The sequence below is a fragment of the Phascolarctos cinereus genome, unplaced genomic scaffold (genome assembly GCF_003287225.1).
Source record: "Phascolarctos cinereus isolate Bilbo 61053 unplaced genomic scaffold, phaCin_HiC Scaffold_726;HRSCAF=1367, whole genome shotgun sequence".
Taxonomy (NCBI): domain Eukaryota; kingdom Metazoa; phylum Chordata; class Mammalia; order Diprotodontia; family Phascolarctidae; genus Phascolarctos; species Phascolarctos cinereus.
Genome location: NW_027556098.1, coordinates 417,505,529 through 417,521,894, shown reverse-complemented (window position 1 = coordinate 417,521,894; position 16,366 = coordinate 417,505,529). Strand labels below are relative to the sequence as shown.

The following is a 16,366-nucleotide window of genomic DNA, read 5'->3' as shown; positions in this document are numbered from 1 at the left end:
TTCTTATCCCAGAAGCTGGGGTCTTTGGGTTTATCAAATAATAGATTACTATAGTCATTGACTACTGTGTCTTGCATATTTAACCTATTCCACTGATCCACCTCTATTTCTTAGCCAGTACCAAGCAGTTTTGATGATTGCTGCTTTATAATACAATTTAAGATCTGGAATTGCTAGGCCACCTTCCCCTGCATTTCTTTTCATTAGTTCCTTTGATATTCTGGACCTTTTGTTTTCCAAATGAATCTTGTTATTATTTTTTCTAACTCTATAAAATAATTTTTGGTAGTTTGATTGGTATGGCACTGAATAAGTAAATTAGCTTAGGTAGGATTGTCATTTTTATTATATTAGCTCGGCCTACCCATGAGCAACTGATGTTTTTCCAATTATTTAGATCTGATTTTATTTGTGTGAAAAGTGTTTTGTAATTGTGTTCATAGAGTTCCTGGGTTTGTTTCGGAGGTAGACTCCTAAATATTTTATAATGTCTACAGTAAGTTTAAATGGGATTTCTCTTTCTATCTCTTGCTGTTGGGCTTTGTTGGTAATATATAGAAATGCTGATGATTTATGTGGGTTTATTTTATAGCCTGCAACTTTGCTAAAGTTGTTTATTATTTCAAGTAGTTTTTTACTTGATTCTCTAGGATTCTCTAAGTATATCATCATGTCATCTGCAAAGAGTGATAGCTTTGTTTCTTCTTTGCCTATTCTAATGCCTTCAATTTCTTTTTCTTCTCTTATTGCTAAAGCTAATTTCCAGTACAATATTGAATAACAGTGGTGATAATGGACATCCTTGTTTCACCCCTGATCTTATTGGAAATGCTTCTAGCCTGTCCCCATTACATATAATGCTTGCTGAAGGTTTTAGATATGCTATTTATTATTTTAAGGAAGACTCCATTTATACCTATGCTTTCTAGTGTTTTTAATAGGAATGGGTGTTGTATTTTATCAAAAGCTTTTTCTGCATCTATTGAGATGATCATGTGGTTTCTGTTGGTTTGTTGTTGATATGCTCAATGATGCTGATAGTTTTCCTAATATTGAACCAACCCTGCATTCCTGGTATAAATCCTACCTGGTCATAGTGTATTATTCTTGTGATAAGTTGCTGCAATCTACTTGCTAGTATTTTGTTTAAAATTTTTGCATCTATATTCATTAGAGAAATTGGTCTATAATTTTCTTTCTCTATTTTGACTTTTTCTGGTTTAGGTATCAACGCCATATTTGTATCATAAAAAGAATTTGGTAAGACTCCTTCTTCACCTATTTTCCCAAATAGTCTATATAGTATTGGAATTAATTGTTCTTTAAATGTTTGATAGAATTTGCATGTAAATCCATCTGGCCCTGGAGATTTTTTCCTAGGGAGTTCATCAATGGCTTGTTCAATTTCTTTTTCTGAGATGGGGTTGTTTAAGTATTTTACTTCCTCTTCAGTTAATCTGGGCAATTTATATTTTTGTAAATATATATCCATTTCACTGAGATTGTCAAATTTGTTGGCATATCGTTGGGCAAAATAATTCCTAATTATTGTTTTAATTTCCTCTTCCTTGGTGGTAGCTTCACCCTTTTCATTCTCAATACTAGTATGCTTTTCTTTATCCTTTTTCCTTTCTCCGCTTCACTAGTGTTTTGCTTTTGACCACCGCCTCGTTCAGTCCCTTCCCCCTTTTATTATCCCTTTCCCTTTTCTTCGCCTTTAGTCTTATTGCTGCTTCCCTCCCTTCTTTCCCCCCCCTCCCTTTTCTTTCCCCTTTTCTCTCCTACTGCCTTTAGGGCAAGTTAGATTTCTATACCTAACTGATTATATTATGCCCTTCTTGAGCCAAATCTGATGAGAGTAAGGTTCAAACAATGCTCCCCCCTCCCTTCTTTCCCTCTGCTGTAATAGGATTTTGTGTCTTTTCCTGTAATGTAATTTACCCTTGTCTGCTTCCTCCTTTCTCAGTACATTTTCTAACATTAGATTGATCCACTTATTTGGATCCATTTAACCCACTTGATTAGATTTTTTTTTATCATTACATCAAAGTCAACTAATATCCACCCTCTTTATGTATACTCCTTTAACGAGGTGTAATAACAATATAGTTCTCAAGGGTTGCAAGTCTCATATTCCCTTGTAGGGGTTTAAACAGCCCCCCCCCATTAACAACATATTGTATCTTTCTGTCCCATTTACCTTTTTAAGTCCTTCTTGAGTCCTGTACTTGAAGATCAAATTTTTTTGTTGAGCTCTGGTCTTTTTATCAGGAAAGTTTGAAAGTCTCCTATTTCATTGAATATCCACCTCCTCCCTTGAAAAATGATGCACATTTTTGCTGGGTAATTGATCCTTGGCTGCATTCCAAGCTCCTTTGCCTTATGGAATATCATGTTCCATACCCTGCAGTCTTTTAATGTAAAAGCTGCAAAGTCCTGTGTAATCCTGACTGTGGTTCCATGATATTTAAATTGTTTCTTTCTGGCTGCTTGCAGCACCTTCTCTTCCATCTGGTAATTTTGGAATTTTGCTATTATATTTCTTGGCATTGTCAATTTGGGATCTCTTTCAGGTGGTGATTGGTGGATTCTTTCTATGGTTATTTTCTCTTCTGGTTCTAGGACTTCCGGGCAGTTTTCTGTTATGATTTCCTGAAAGATACTGTCCAGGCTCTTTTTTTCATCATGATTTTCAGGTAGTCCAATAATTTTTAAATTGTCTCTCCTGAGGTGATTTTCCAGGTCGGTTGTTTTACTGATGAGGTATTTTACATTTTCATCTATTTTTTCATTTTTTTTGTTTCTGTTTGACTAATTCTTGCTCTCTCATAGAGACATTAGTTTCCATTTGTCCAATTCCAGTTTTTAACAGATTGTTTTCTTCTGTTAGTTTTTGTACTTCCTTCTTCAATTGGCCAATTGTGTTCTTTAGGGACTTGTTTTCAGACTGCTGTGGCAAGACAAAAGTCAGGCCAACTGGTGGATGCGGCCTGGAATGCAGTGGATGTCCTTGGCATCTTCTATGTCTTGCCAAGCTCTAAGCACTCCACAGCCTTTGCTTCAGCCACCTTCATTACCACTGGAACAAATTGTTCTCTTTTGCCCATTCCACCAGAGGTCTTCACATGCTTGGATTAGCCACCCCTCTAGTTTACCAATGGCTTTAAAGCCTGTCAGCTAACCTCAACCTGGTTTAGCCCATCTGCCCATCTGCAACACCAAGGGGTGTGGCCTCTGTTCATTCTACAGCTTTTTGCAGCCACAGAAGAGAGTAAGCAAATAGAGGTGAACTAACTTACCAAGGGTCACACTGCTTGTAAGTGCCTGAGGCTGGATTTAAACTCAGGTTTTCCTGACTTCTGACCCAAAACTCTCACCACTGCACTTGCCAGAACTCATCCACTTCAAATGGTATGACAGAACACATTTTCACAAAACTTAGTCTCCTATGAGACTAAGAAACAGGAAAAGTAGCAAGCCAGGGCTTTGAGAAAGCAATGGGGAAAGGAGATGGATTTCAGAAGGTAGTAGAAAAAGAAAGTATTTGGAATGAACCAAAAGGTACAGCAGGAATTCAAGAGAGACAAGATAGGTCCAATCAAATCATGACCAAACATGTTCCTCCTTCCAAGGATTGTCTTGCCTGAGGCTGCTAAGGGAGCTGCACAGCCATATAACCAAGTCAAGTTCTCTTGACATTCTCCAACTCAATTCCCTCAGGAATCTAGAACTCAACCCATTCACAAACTCCTATTGTTCTCATAATATCTTTCTTCTTGACTTAGTCTAAATGAGAGGTGATCTATAGAAGCCACTACTATGAGAGCCCTCTGGTTGGTCTCCCTATTCCAGTCTAGCCAGGCAAATCTCCACAAAGCTGCCCAATTCCCATTCTTCTTTTTCGTTGTTGTCATTTTAAAAAAATTTGATTTAGTTATTTTATTTTCCTCCAGTTACATGTAAAAACAATTTTTAACATTTTTTTTAAAAAACTTGAGTTCCAAATTCTCTCCTTCCCTCCCTCCCTACCCATCCCCATTGAGAAGCAAGCAATTTGATATAAGTTATCCATGTGTAGTTATGCAAAACATATCCATAATAGTCATCTTGTGAAAGAAAACAAGGACAAAATAACCTCAAGAAATATAAAAAAATTTTTTAAGAAGTATGACACCATCAGTTCTTTCTCTGGGGATGGATAGCATTTTTCATCATAACTCCTTCAGAGTTGTCTTGGGTAGTTGTATTGCTGAAGAATAGCTAAGTCATTCACAGCTGATCATCTTACAATATTGCTGTTGCTTTGTACATAGTACATTTCACTTTGCATCAATCCACATAAGTCTTTACAGTTTTTTCTGAGAGCATCCTACTCATCATTTCTTATAGTACAATAGTATTCCATCATAATCACATACCACAACTTGTTCAGCCATTCCCCAATTAATGGACATCCCCTCAATTTCTAATTCTTTGCCCCCAGAAAAGAGCTGCTATAAATATTTTTGTACATGTAGGTCCTTTTTCTTTCTGGTTTTTTTTTTATCTCTTTTGGGATACAGACCTAGCAGTGGTATTGCTAGGTCAAAGGGTATGCATGGTTTTATAGCCCTTTGGGCATACTTCCAAATTGCTCTACCGAATGGTTGCATCAGTTCACAGCTCCACCAACAATGCATTAATGTTTTATTTTTCCCACATCCCCTCCAACATTTGTCATTTACCTTTTATGTCCTATTAGCCAATCTAACAGGTATGAGGTAGTACCTTAGAATTGTTTTAATTTTCATTCATTTCTCTAATCAATAATGAGTTAGAGTTTTTTTTTTCTATATGGCTACATAGTTTTGATTACTTCATCTGAAAACTGGTCCTATCTTTTTATCATTTATCAGTTGAGGAATGGCTCTTATTTTTATGAATTTGACTCAGTTCTCTATATGTTTGAGAAAAGAGGTCTTTATCAGAGAAACTTGCTTCAATTTTATTTCACAGTTACTCTTACAAATTGTATTTCCCTCTTTCCTATTTCCCCCATTTATTCTATCCTCTCTCTTTTTACCCTGTCCCTCCTCATCTTCCTCAAAAGTATTTTGCTTCTTACTACTCACTCCTCTAATCTGCCCTCCCTTCTATCACTCCCCTTCTCATATCCTCTTCCCCTCCTACTTTCCTGTAGGCTAAGACAGATTTCTATACCCAATCGCCTGTCTATGTTATTCCCTCTTTGAGCCAGTTCTGATGAGAGTAAGGTTCACTCACTTTCCCTCAGCTCCCCCCTCTTTCCCTCCAGTGTAAAAGCTTTTTCTTGCCTCTTTTCTGTGAGATAATCTACCCCATTCACTTCTCCCTTTCTCTTTCTCCCAGTACATTCCTCTCTCAACCCTTAATTTTATTTTTTAGGTATCATCCCTTCATATTGAACTCACACCTGTGCCCTCTGTCTATATATACTCCTTCTAACTACCCTAATAATGAGAAGGGTCTTATGAATTACAAATATCATCTTCCCATGTAGGAATATAAACAGTTTTACCTTATTAAGGCTCTTATGATTTCCCTTTCCTGTTTACCTTTTTATGCTTCTCTTGAGTCTTGTATTTGAAAGTCAAATTTTCTATTCAGCTCTGATCTTTTTGTCAAGAATGCTTGAAAGTCCTCTATGTCACTGAATATCCATCTTTCCTCCTGAAGGATTATACTCAGTTTTTTCTGGGTAGGTAATTCTTGGTTGTAATCTTAGCTCCTTTGCCCTCCGGAATGTCATATTCCATGCCCTTCAATCCTTTATTGTGGAAGTTGCTAAATCTTGTGTTATCCTGACTGTGGCTTCATGATACTTGAATTGTTTCCTTCCAGGCTGCTTGCAATATTTACTCCTTGACCTGGGAACTCTGGAACCAAATTGTTGTTCTTAAGAATGACTTTGTCACTCATCTCCTCAAGAAGCTTCACTGTCTCTCTGTTTCCTCTAAGATGAGATGCTTGGTTTTTAAAGTCCTGCAAACTTTGAGTTCACCTCCATCTTTGCTCATCTTTTTGTTTTGATTTGGTTTTTGTTTTTCACTACTATTTTTCCAAAGCACCATATTCCCTCCAAATTTACTGGCTGCTTCCCATTTATGGCAGTGCATCCTTCACACCTTTGCACTGACTGTCATTTCTCCCACTCATGCCTGGAATGCACTGTTTTCCTCACCTTAACATCCTTGACTTGCTTTAAGGCTCATCTCAGATCTCTTCTTTTATATTAATCCCATCTTGATTCCTCATTTATTAACTAAGCTTCTTTGTATTCTTTTGAGGATGGGTACTGTTTCATTTTATAGACCTTTTATCTCCAAACCTTAGAACTATGCAGGGCACAACAAATGTTTAACAAATGTTTGTTCACTTTATGAAGGAAAATGTCCAACAGATTGAGGACATCAGAGTCATTAGTCATAGAACAAAAGGAGATCTTCAAAAAGTAGGAAGACTATGGGAAGACTAGTAGGGAAATTGAAAGAAAGGGAAAAGGTAGAAAGCAACATTAAGAGGAACAAATACCAACAGAGCTTGTAGGAAACTGTACAAGATCATTGAACTCCTACACATAGCTTCCATGTATACCTGAAAAGAAGAAGATTCAACATGAACCACAGTAGAGAAAAGAAAGGTAGAGGTTGTTACCAGGATTTTTGCTGGGCCAGTATGTAACTTGAGAATGCTTAGAGTTGCACAAAGCAGGCCTAGAGATGGGAGCATCAGTAATCAAGTAGTTTAAATAATTTTAGAGTGAGGAATGTTTTCTTAGCTGAAGTAAAGCACAGGGTATATACTTAAATCACAACTGGGGAGTGAAGGGGGAAGGTGGATTACAAACAATCATGAGAAACATACAAGTCCCACAATACAACAATTCTGGAATCAAAGTATTTGGGTATTGTGACCACCTCCCCTAAAATACAGAACCAGAGTTCTGTGATGGGAATAGGTTCTACAGTCTTTGATTCACTTCACTTCAGGTACACAGGCAGAAGGATGGCAGTGATTGTGGTCCTTCTCAAGGTCTGATTGACCTTGGTTCAAGAAGGTTCAAGCTGCATTGTGAGTCTGACTCACAAGCTGGAAAAGGCAGCTCTTGATAAAACTAAATTATTAGTAAATTAATTACACATATCATATCAATTAATATGAGAATTATAAACTCCTTTCTCAAGATGTGTCTCATGAGGCCCTCAGGAAAGACCTGGAAAAATAGAAGAAGGGAATTCATTTATTCTATGGTTGGGAAACTGAGAAACATTCAGTTCCTTCAGAGTTGGTCCTACTTCTCCATATAAGGGAAAGCTGTCCCCTTTGGAGCCATCAACCTTCATTCCAGGATGACATCCTTGCCCAAATCACTCTTATGAAATGGATTTCTAATCCTGAGGCTTCTATTATTAATTGGCCAAAGGAACTAACCAACTAAACAATAACCAGGAAGCATGTTGGATACAGAGACTCCTTAGAACACATCTTTCCTTTTTATTTAACATGCATTACCGATGTCAGCATCTTCCAACTACTATTTTGATTAATAAGAAAAGTGAAATGAGTTTACAGACGTATTGGAGGATCCTTTCTTTGGATGACACATTAACCAAATTATATGCCTGAGTCTTGGCCAAGAAACTAGGAATTAGAGTTTGAGGAAAGGATAAAGTAGTGAATTTCAGAGGGATCGTAGGGTTATAGGTCAAGATTGTGCCTCAATTCCTTCATCTGTAGAATGAGAATCAGATGTAAAATGACTTTCCCAAGGTTACATGGCAGAGTTCAGATTTCAGTTCCCTTCAGCACTCTTTCCACTGTACCGTACTACTTCCAAGAGATGGAGGATATGTTTCAATGATGATTGACTGTAACAAAAGAAGTCATATTGCAACAATCATTGTAAATATCAGGCCTCATTGGTGAATACTTTAAGCAGCTTGAATGGATTTGATCAATGTTTCAAGCTCAGGACCACATCATATGCAATATGGTTGGCCCTGAAGCTTAAAGAAAGTAGAAAGTATCTAGGATTAAACATCAAGATCTTAGCAGCTTTGCAGGAGAAAAATAGCTCAGAGATACCAATGGGCCTGAAAGGTGCTTCTGACATTGAGGGGAAATATGTAGCAGTAGAGGCCAAGGCAGGCCCCAGTAGGGATGCTGATTTCAGGGCAATTGGTATACCAGATGAGATAAACATCTTCAATTAGTCTTCAACTTCCTCCCCTAACAGACACTACGTAGCATAGCCTTGCCTTATCCTTCTACAGACATCCCATTTGCAACCAAAGAAAGATGGCAGAAAGGGTGGGTTATAGGAACCAAGAGATTCCACAAAATAGAGGAGAGAAATATAAGCAAGTATTAATTGCTCCATCTTTCTTGTCTCTAAAAGCTACAACAGTCAAAAAGAGAAGAGAAAATAAGAAAATTCAGTATCTGGGTGAGAAGGGATAAAGTGGATAACCTTGTTAAGCTGTGTCACTTGTGGGAACAAAGAAAACTAGCTGACCTGGAGAAGGTCACATGAAAGGGAACCTGGGCAATTCACCCAAGGTGACTCCAAGAGACATGTTGAACCCCATACACATTTTTTGAACTGTACAGTCTGGTTATGAATTTTTCACCAACAGTAAAACTAACTGATGGCTCCCACAGGATCTTTTCAGGCAAGCCTGTTATCTCTACTACTTATCAGCCTGTTTAGCTAGGTCTCATTTGCAGTTCACCAAGGCAAGCAGATGATTAGATATTTCCATATTTTCATGAGATGGAATATAATCTTCGAATCTCAGAGGTGGACTTGGCCTTATAAGAACACAGTAAGTATTGAATAAAAGCTTCTTTATTAATCCATTCCAACAGCATCTTTAAGAGCTTGCTTTTGTTATGCAGTTTTATTTGTCAAGCTAACTTTTTGATTTTAGGAGTTGATGTTATTATATTCCAGGAGTTGATGAGTTGATGACTTGGGCATGACCTGGAACCTGCCAAGTCAAAAAAGGCAAAATAGACTTTAAGGCCTAGGATGTGATACAGTCTTAGAAACCAAGAATGTCCAATCTGGAAGGGATCCTAGAGGTAATTTGTTCCAAGCCTCATATCTGACAGCACACTTTTGTTCTATAGCTTTGCTTGTTAAATTCACCTCTTCCATTCTTTGAAGAAGAAAACCTATATGGAAGCTTATCTGGAGTAATATTTTTTTCTGCATTCATAGATGAAAGCTATCTGTGGATAGAATTCTCAGGAACAGGCACTGCCCATGCTTTAGAATCATACCTTTAATTCTGAGAACTATAATTTAATTTCAGGAAATATCTGGAATCTGTTGAGAAAGGATGAGTATACTAAGATTCCAAGAATGTTATATAATCTTAGAATCCTACATTGTCAGAACAAGACTTGACTTTACTTGTACACAGTACAATTCTTGGAAATTTTTTCCTACTTTCATTCCTACTACCTTGGGGAGTACACTTTTCTTCCGCAGTTTTATTAGTCAAACACATTTTCTCTTTCACATGGCAGGGGATTCTTGAGTTGATGACTTGGACATGACCTGGAACCTGTCAAGTCAAGAAAGGGACAATAGACTTAAAAGCCTGGCATGGCCTACAATCTTAGAAAGAGGTCAGAGGGAGTCCATAGATCCTTTGCTCCAAGCCCCACATTTAACAGCAAACTTTCATTTTGTAGTTTTTGCTTGTTATGTTACCAACTTAGTTTACCTCTATCTTTGAGCTATTACCTTACTGTCAGTAACTCATGGGAAATCAACAAGGGTGAAGAGAACTTTAAAAGAGAGAAAAATTATTGTCCTTTGTGGTGAAAGCAGATTTTTGGATGCTTTTAGACAGAAAAAAAGAACACATAAAAACAAAAAATAAACTTTTTTTCACCTGACAGTAGCAACTATTTGTATTTTTTTCATCTATAAAAGATATCTCCAACTCTGTAAGTGACTTCATCAATAGTAAAGTGTTTCAACCTGTGCCCAGGTAGGAAGAAAGTTAGAGTGAGTGAGGGAAACCTAGTCTGTCCCTAAAGGGAGAGCAACAACTTAAAAGAACCATTTTTCTAAAACTTAGAAAGTGAAGTCAATTGTGTCATGAGACTCTTTTCTCCCAAATTAAAAATCATAGTGTCCTTTTGCCAGGAAATCCTCTTGTCTGTTTTGGGAGGTTGAAAAGGATGAAATGGAAGAATTGACATGAGAAATTCACCATATTCTCTCAGATTGGTTATTCTTTTTGAATGGGATCCAAGCGTGTTTTACCATGCAATGTAACATTCGTCTGTATCTCTGCAGGCTTTGCCTGCACAGAGTGTGTTGGATTCTTAAAGTTAATGATACATTCTCTTCTCAAGTGTATTTGCTGTCTTTTCAGAGTGTTAAAAAGCCATGCATCAAGAAACAATTTCTGTTATTGAAGTTTCATAATTGAAAGCTATCTTTTCCTGGCAAACCATTCCAAGTTTAGATTTTGTACTTTTTTGAATCTGAAAATTGACACAAGCATCAAAAGCCATAGAGAAAAGTGGGAAAGTTGTAGAAGTGAAAGTGAAGGAGATAGAAGGGCACCAAGAGTGTGAAGCAGGATGTCAACAGAAAGATCACGCAGCATGATCTTCAGGCTCCAATTTTGATTAAGGGGTCACCATGTCAGTATCAGGTCACCCACAGAGCAGTGGACAGGAATTGAGTTCTGCTGAAGTGTGCCTCATGTCATCCAAGTTTGTGCCAGCACAACTGGAAGACTTGGAAGATGCCCTTCTGTGTCCCAAGCTCCAACCTGACTCCCAGATATGGAAGAAGAGGGATTCACTTTGCTGGGTGGGTGGAGCCAGAGCTGTGTCCCAGCTGCACTTCCTTGTCTGACTTTTGTCTTTGTGGGTTGAGATGGGGGACACCTGCTGGCACTTTGCACTGTCTGGAGGAAACCCCAGGCAGCCAATGTGCACTCAGATTCTAGAGGCTGCCAGTGACCAGTAGAGACAACAGTGAGGTCACTTTGTACATTGTATGTAGGGCTTTCCTCAGATTCACTCCCTCTTTCTCTCCACATTTTCTTCTCCCACCCCCACCCGAAACAAAAAAGAAATAAAAGTGAATGCGGCAAATTTATACAGAAAATTCCATTCCCCAAAGAAGAGATAAGAGAAGACACCCAAATCCCATCACTTTGCAGTGGGGGAAAGTTCCCGGTCATGCTGTATTGCAGATTTTGTTGATATGTCCATCAGTTGCTGATTTTTCTCTTTCCCTTTTATGCTTTTGATAAAAATCATTTATTATCTGAGATAGCTGTCTGGGAGAGAAGGGAGGTGGGGAAACAGTGGTTGAAATTCTGGTGATGGAGAAAAACAGAACTTCAACGAAATTTATTTCTAAAACACTACTGTTTTTGTAAGGAGCATTGCTTCAGCATTTTGTCTGTATGTTTCTGACAATATTCTAAAGAGGTATGGTCATTGCAGTCCGGACCAGTTCTACTTACTAAAATGTGAGACTGAGATTGGGAACCAAGGGAAGACTGTCCTGAAGCAGAGGTTAAAAGGTAGAAGGTTTTATTAACCCGATTCAGATATTCAAGTGCCCCTGGCTAGAAAAGGGGAAGCCAAAATCTCCACTGGGATTTCAGTGATTCCCAAGAAGAAAGAGAATACTATTCAGGGTCTCAGATGCTTTAGAGCTGGTGACGCATTTCTAAATGAAGGGTAACAGTCACACCTAACTCAGAAGTGGGCTTTGAGCACCAAAGAGATAATACTGAAGAGAGCTTAGCACAGAGACAGACACTGGCCCCTAGACGGTAAGTGCTTAGTACTTCCTATCTAACTTTCTCCCTTCAGTCCTGCCCTCTTTTCTTCCTTTCTTCCTTCCTCTTATATTTTCTGCATCTTTTCTTTTTTTTTTTTTTTGCTTCTTTGTTCCTTCCTATTGGTTTTCTCCCTTCCTTCACACCTTGCTCGATTCTCTCTGCTCTGGAGATGACGGTAGATAACAATCCAGCTGAATTTCCCTTTCAAACTTTCTGGAGTAGTTATTTCAGTGCTTGAAGGAAAGTCCATCCCAGAGTATTGAAGGAGCTGAAAGGAAGATAAGCCTCTATGAAGGGAGAGGAGAAGGAATTCTGTCCACTGTGCCCTGACAGCCTTTCTCTTTGCACCCGCTGCTGCTCAGGCGCCGTTGTCTTTTCTTTGTCCAGCTGCGCTCTTGCCTAAAGCATTCGTGACACCAACATCTGGAGCAAGCTGGAGTGCCCGTCACTTGGGGAATGGCTGACCAAGTTGTGCTATGTAACTCCGATGGAATACTACTGTGCTAGGAGAAATGATGGGCTCATTGATTTTTGAAAAAAAAAAATATGGATGGAGCTGCCCGTGGTGCTGAAGAACAAAACGTGCAAAACCAAGAGAATGTGGTGTACAGTAGCAGCAATATTGTTTTAAGAACAATTTAAAGTAACTAACTCATTTTTACCTATGATGAATGCCCAATTTTTCTAAAAAGGATATATGAAAGAAGAGGATATCTGCATCAAGAAAAATAACTGATACATAGAAGTATCTATAGAATGATTTTGCATGTATATATGTTTGCGAGTATATATGCATATATACACGCATACATATATACACATTTGTCTCAAATGGAAGGCATCAAGGTGGGGGTGGGAGTGGAAAAAAATGGGACAAAGAAATTTACCTGGGAACTTTATCACAGATTTAAAAGGAATGGAAACCTGTATATAGTAGATTTACAGTTTCATATGCAATCTTCCTGTGTAATGAAGAGTTAGATGCCCTGAAGAAGTGTCTCAGGGCTAAAAGAAATTGGATGGTGCTCAAGAGACAAGTGGGAAGGGTGGGGGTGGGGCGGAAGGGAAGAGAGCACTGAGGTGTGAATCTTAGAGAAGCGGTGGAGGGAACAAGAGGATTTTTCTCCTGTGGCACCCATTCTGAAGACGAGGGTTCACACCTTCTAAATGTAAAGTGGACATGGCAGGAGATCCTTGGGGGAAGCATATAAAAGGCCAGCACCAGTCCATTTTCAGCATTCCTGCTCAGAGCAGAGATTGCAATTGGAGCTCTTTTCCTCTCTGAGAAGCCTCTAGCAAGGACATCACAGGTAAGTTTGCTCCTGGGGAGATACCTGTTTCTTTGACTTCTATGCAAATGGAGAGGTCTTCTGCTCAAGAAACGGAGGAGAAGAGATAACTAGCTTAGGAGACTTGGAGTCAATAGATTGACTGGGTTTCACTCAGTGCTCCTAGGTCCCCGACCAACGTCAAATTACTTGCCTGCCTCAACTTCAGTTCTATCCTCTGTCAGAATAGGGCATTTCCTGCCTGCAATAGCCTCACTCTCTGACAGTTGCTGAGCATCAGCAACCTAGAACCTGGCAGTTAGTAGGCCAGGAGCTGAGTGGGATGATAACAGGAGACCAGGGCCATTCAAGGGGAGCACTGTCTCTAAGTGGATCCCCTGCTAAGGAGGTGTGGAGTATCTGGGGAAGTTAGGAAGGGTTTTCACGATGAATCCAAGGGGGAGCTCCAGAGCTGGCTTCTATGAGAAATTTTTAAGGATGAGGAAAGTGTGATGGGCCTGATTGTAGAAAGAAGGTTAGGAGGCAGTGGGTTGGGAGAGGATAAAGATTAAGACAGTGGAGATGATAGCATGCATAATCTGCTGGGGAAGGAGGGAAGAGTTGGGATCAAAGATGCCTGCAGAGGGCTTTGTCTTGGCAGGGAGAAGGGTTAGACTTCAGGGAAGAGAGGTGGGGGAAGACATCTAATTGACTTCAAAGGAAGGAAGAAGATGGGCAGACGGACCTTCATCCAATGGCTTCAATGTCATCCAGCTTCACAAGGAGGTGCTGGCCTTGAGCTGAGGAAACAGAGTACAAGCTCAGAAAGGCCAAGGGGGAAGGATGCAAATGATTAGGCTAGCTGCTATGGGGAGTGAGATAAGGAATCAAATACAGAGTTGTACAAGGACTGGTACATGCTTACAAAAGAGAAAGCAATTCAATATTAATAATATTGCATTTCCTTTTCACCCTGATATTTTCCATGTCATTTGGGTCATAGGTGCCATCATGCGGGTTTCAAGTCATCCAGAGCAGGGTGGAAGTGAACTGAACTCTGATGACGAATTCCTTGGGCTTCCTTTGCTGACTTCGCCACCTCAGTTTATCGCCGGACATTTGGAAGATTTGGAAGATGCCCTCCTGTGTCCTGACCTTCCACCTGCCTACCACACTGATGACAGCGAAGACCACAGCAGTGAGGACAGTGAGGGTGGCCATTCTGATGACAGCAATGACAAGCATGGCAGCAGGCATGATGACAGTGACTATCACAGCCAGGATGATCACACCAATGATGTCTACAGCAAAGGCTATGGTGAGTATTGAGGAGGGGCTGTTGGGAGAGGCTTGAGGAGGGCTCAAAATGTTGGGGAAATTTCTTGATGGGGAGATGGAATCTTTTAGGAAGGGTTAAAAATGGATAAATTTTACAATTTTGGATGTTAGTCAAAAGTGTTAATAGATTTTCACCCTGTGGTTTTGTTCCTTCGTTGAGATTGTTTGAGTGCACCCTCCCCTCACCTGATCCATCCTCCACTTTTTCTCTTTCACAGTCAAACTGCAAGAACAAGGAATGTGCACAGCTTGCTGTCACCTTTGCAATATGCAAACTAAGTGGGAACTCAGCCACAGAAAAGCCACAGAGAGAAGAGGAAAGGCTGTAGAAATGAAAGCAAAGGAGCTAGAAGTGTACCACGAGTGTGAAGCAAGATGTCAATGGAAAGATCGTGAAGCATTATTTTCAGGCTCTGTTTTTCATGAAGGGGTCACCATGTCAGTGTCGGGTCTCCCAGAGAGCAGTGGACAGGACACGAGTTCTGATGAAGGAGGCCTCATGTCCCCCCAGTTTGTGCCAGGACAATTGGAAGATTTGGAAGATGCCCTTCTGTGTCCCAAGCTCCAACCTGATGTGGACATGGATATGGAAGAAGAGGGATTTGCTTTGCTGGATGCGTGGAGTTAGAGCTGTGTTCCAGCTGCAGTTCCTTGCCTGACTTTTGCCTTTGTGAGTTGAGCTGGGGGACACTTGCTGCCATGTTGCAATGTCTGGAGGAAACCCCAGGCAGCCAACATGCACTCAGATTCTAGAGGCTGCCAGTGACCAGTAGAGACAACAGTGAAGTCATTTTGGACATAGCATGTAGGGCTTTCCTCAGATTCACTCCTTCTTTCTCTCCACCTTTCCTTCTTCCCTAGTTGGGGGCTGAATGGAAGAGAAGCCCATCACACCAGGGAAGCAAGGATCACCACACCTGCCTTCCCTGTCCTATCTTGAGGCAAGGTTTAAGGCCATGAAAAAGTCAAGGAAATCCCAAGAACCTCTTCCATCCCACCAAACAACAAAACCAAGAAATGCCCATGTATGCAAATTTATACAGAAAAGTCCATCCCCTAAAGAAGAGATAACAGAAGACACCCAGATCCTTTCACTTTGCAGAGTGGGAAGGTTCTTGGTCATGCTATTTTGCAGATCTTGTTGATATGTCCATCAGTTTTACTCACTTTTCTCTTCCCCTTTCATGCTTTTGATCAAAATCATTTGTTACCTGAGCTGGCTGTCTGGGAGAGAAGGAGGGAGGAGTGGGGGAATAGTGGTTGAAGTTCTGGTGATGGACAAAAGTGACACTTTAATAAAATTTATTTCCAAGAATTCGACTATCTTTGGTCTTTTTTTTCTTAATTTGGTGAGACAATTGGGGTTAAGTGACTTGCTCAGGGTCACACAGCTAGTAAGTATCAAGTGCCTGAGGCCAGATTTGAACTCAGGTCCTCCTGACTCTAAGGCTGGAGTTTTATCCGCTGCACCACCTAACTGCTCAAGAACATTCCTATCTTTGTAGGGAGCATCGGTTCAACATTTTGCCTGTATGTTTCCAATAATATTCTAAAGAGGTATGGGCACTGCAGCCTGGACCAGTTCTACTTGCTAGAATGTGAGACTGAGATTGGGAACCAAGGGAAGAGTGTCCTGAAGCAGAGGTTGAAACTTAGAAGGTATTATTGACCCAATTCAGATACGCCAGTGCCCCTGGCTTGCAGAAGGGAAGCCCCAAAGTCTGCTGAGATTTCAGTGCTTCCCAAGAAGAAAGAATACTATTCAGGGTCTCAGATGCTTTAGAGCTGGTGATCCAGGACTGGTCTCTTAACTGCTGTCTACCTCAGTTTCCCCATTTCTAAAATGGGGAGTCATTGCAGCATCTAAGGGGGCTTTGAGGATCAAATGAGATAATACTGAAGAGGGCATAGCAC

General features: G+C 40.0%; 1 pseudogene; it reads left to right on the top strand.

The window, feature by feature from the left end:
- The first annotated feature begins 14,125 nt into the window (after positions 1-14,125).
- Positions 14,126-15,131, top strand: LOC110219761 (uncharacterized; annotated as a pseudogene).
- Positions 15,132-16,366: the final 1,235 nt, after the last annotated feature.